The sequence below is a fragment of the Polypterus senegalus genome, chromosome 3, assembly GCF_016835505.1.
Source record: "Polypterus senegalus isolate Bchr_013 chromosome 3, ASM1683550v1, whole genome shotgun sequence".
NCBI classification, from domain to species: Eukaryota; Metazoa; Chordata; class Cladistia; order Polypteriformes; family Polypteridae; genus Polypterus; species Polypterus senegalus.
Window position 1 is genome coordinate 46678673 of NC_053156.1, and position 3588 is coordinate 46682260.

Sequence of the window (3588 nt, forward strand, 5' to 3'; positions counted from 1 at the left end):
GTTATATAAGGTTTGCAGTAGAACAGAAAAACTGCCTGAGTAAATGTTTAAGAGCGTGGTATGTATCATGTGAAGGTGGATGATGAGTGAGGTATATTTGTTGTCATGGTTTGTCTTTTTGTGTCTTAAACGTCTTCGTACAGAGTTCTTGTGTGCCTCTATTGTGTGTGTGCGGGGGCTGGGCATGTGTGAATATGTGTCCTCCCTGGAATGGCCTGGCAGCCCGTCTGGGTGTTACTCCTACATCACTGCCATAAAGGCTCAGGCTTCCCCACGACATTTTCTGAAAAATGCCATTCTTCGAGACACTTTGACATTACACTGCGACACAAAGTTTATTCTCAACTGTCACGATCTACGCTGTAAACGAAAATAACTCGCAATCCACCTACAGCCATCAGAATGCAGACTTATCGGCGAAGCTATGCGGGAGGAAGAGACAGAGAAAACGGCTTTGTGTGCTTCTGTACCGCGGGGGATGGCGGCGCTTGGCACAGAGCATGCGTGAAATTAAAAAGTTACTGACCCGGTGCGCAAAGGTGCAAGTAAGGGAACAGAAGCAGCTTACCCCTTATGGATCATATATGTACCAACCTGAGGGTAAATTGTATTTCTGGAGAAATGAAGGATGAACGTCAACTGAATTATTTTATACCCCCAAATTATACCCATTTTTCATACCACCTTCGTATTCATTTGCTAAAAAGGCCAGTCTCTTCAGTTTAGGTATGCGTTACAAAAAATCAAACATAGCTCTTTACCCCCGGGCGTGATTATTTCAGCTGGATCAAATGAAACTATAATGAGTAACCCAACTTATAAGTAAGTTTTATCCATTAGTTTTCATATGCTTATTACAATATACATTGGGTGTACGAGCAGCATCCGCAAAACTAATCGTGAACGGGATCCACTTCATCATAAACACAAATTACCAAGAGAGTCTATTTGCGGACCCTTCGTCAAATATTCTCTGTGGGCGGCTGACATATTATTATTTGACATTCGTCACTTAATCTCCAAAGCCCAAATGATAAAGTGATAAAACAAACAACAATTATATTACTAATTACGATGCCTTCGTATAAGCGTTCATTTACTTTCAAAATATGTAGATTTGTAAAGAAAAAAAAAATGCTTTCAAGACACAATTAACTGTCTATGAACGAAAACAGGATATACATAAATCGGTATCAAAATGTAAAATTTAACTTGTGTATTTAAACAGCCTGTATATTATCAAACGTTTTAAATTTCCAATCGCTGAAAGTCATACCTCACACTGATGTTGCCTACGCTAATACAACACAAGCATTAAGTGTTGTGTTGCAATCATGTTCCAGACATTTTAGTTTGGGTACTAATGTAGAGAATAGCGTTACTGTAACGTATAATTACTTAAACGCAGAAAACAGTAATAAGCTGATATGTTAGTGGCCTCAGTGGCAGTATTTTTTTAAACTTACGTTATATTTCGAAGTATGCTGGACATATAAATTACAGGATTTAATATTACCATAAAAGTGATAAACTTTATGGAAATATCTTAAAAAGCTTTCATAAGGTGGTAGCGTGGCCGAGCGGTCTAAGGCGCTGGATTAAGGCTCCAGTCTCTTCGGGGGCGTGGGTTCGAATCCCACCGCTGCCAGGAAGTTTTCTTCACAAATTTACCTTCATTTGTGTTGCTGTAAACTGCATTCAACTGCCAAGATTACTTTCCGTAATCACTACCCGATCCAGTACTTGAAAATCCAGCATTCTTAACAATGTGACTTACTACATGTGACAAATGTTATTAATGAAATGGAAGTATGCAAAAGCGTGTTAAACTCACGACGACCACGGCTACACAGATAAATGCATTACTTCTGCGTTTCAAGAGGCACAAACGCAATGGAAAATTGTTACAATGTTGTGTACTTTTGAAACATTCTACTATAGTGTCTATGAAAAAGTCAATGTGTTATTATACAGCATATTTTACATCCATTCTTCCAATTATTTTTGAAACCGCAGAGTCAAGGTTGTGGTGAACCCTAGTGGAGTATGGTGGTGTAATCGTTAGTATTGCTGTCTCACGTCTGCATGAGCTTGAAGTTAAAGCCAAACTCTGCCACTGTCTTTGTGATGCTCGTGTACTTCTCTTTGTCTCTGTTCTTTATAGGTGCTCTGCATTTCTTCACAAAGACAAGCAAGTTACGTTGATTCTAAATTAGCTCAGTACGAGTGAGTAGCCTACCCTGAGATGAGGCCCCAGCTAAGGTTATCTTCTGCCATGTACCTCATGTTCCTGCGATACACAGACCCTAACTAATTCAGAAAATGAATACATGTATGGATGAAGGAATACGTTAGCTCAGACACTTATAAGTATTGTTGCGTCTTTTTAGACGTTTAGCATTATAACTCTCGTTGGTAATGCCCACAAGAGAAATAAAGATGAACAAGTCATACAAATTAAGATAGAAGCGAGCCTTGTATTCTAATCTTAGCTAAAATGTAGAATGTATTAGACTTTTGTATTCCAAAAATACAGATCAGTGATAAGATTTACAGAACAAATAAACTAATTCAATTCATATTTTCGAAGTTCAAACCTTCACTCCACTGATATCTATAACCATTCCCTTCCCTGTCAGAGAATAATTTCCACTTTCCAACATTCATTCTTTACCCTTCTTCCCCAGTCCAGTGTGTCAACCTTTGGGACCCTTCATTCCAACTAACTTTTAATCCAGGTCTTTCATCACTCAGTTACATTGAGAAACTATTCCTGTCTGCAGCAAATGTGTGCATGAGTTAGTCTGGGGTGTTAAAATCTTGAAGGAGGAGTGCTAAAGGTTAAATTGCTTTTCTAACCATGAAGCAGTCTTGACTTATATTTTGTTTGAGCCCCTATAGCTCATAACTGTTTTAACCCATTCTTGCTTATTTCTAACGATTACTTTATCTTATACATTGACTTATGACAATAACGCAGCAGACTCTCAAGTTTATTTCTGTTGTTTGTACTAGCAAAGCTGCCTATGAAGTTTGTTATTAGCCTTCCTGTTAGTTTTTAAGATCTTTTTTTTCTTTCAGAGAAATGACAATTGTTAAGAGATGCATGATGATGTCTGCGTGAACACATAAAAGCAGTAGCCTGTTCAATGGAAGGAGCACACACACACACACACATCTTAGGAGATGTAGCTGGACCCTAACAGGGCGTAGGGCATTTGTTTGTTTCTAGCAATAAATCCTTGCTTTAGGCTGATCAATGGTTAAAATGTTTGATTTATCTTATTTAGGTAAATTCTTACTGAACCCTTTCCTTCAAGTGATATAGCAAATTCTTGTGCTTTCACTTCAATTTAATTTTCTGATATGTTTTAAAGGGCACAGAGTTTTAGGTCATTCTGGTGACTGAGATTCAAATATTTCAATAAAACAGACTCAGTCGTCCTTGTTTCAAGTTCAAGTCCCCACGCATGCTTTCATTCTATTGGGTAACAGACACATGCTATGTGAAAAGTGACGCGAATTTGCCAGCCTTCTTTCAGAGGAGATTGGCCGAGGAGCATAGGTGGGGCCGTGACGTAAAAACAA

At 38.4% G+C, this 3588-nt stretch overlaps 1 non-coding gene across 1 annotated transcript; it reads left to right on the forward strand.

Moving 5' to 3' along the window:
- Window positions 1-1566: 1566 nt before the first annotated feature.
- On the forward strand, window positions 1567-1648 carry trnal-aag. Its single transcript has one exon. It is a non-coding gene; the product is annotated as a tRNA-Leu (tRNA).
- Window positions 1649-3588: the final 1940 nt, after the last annotated feature.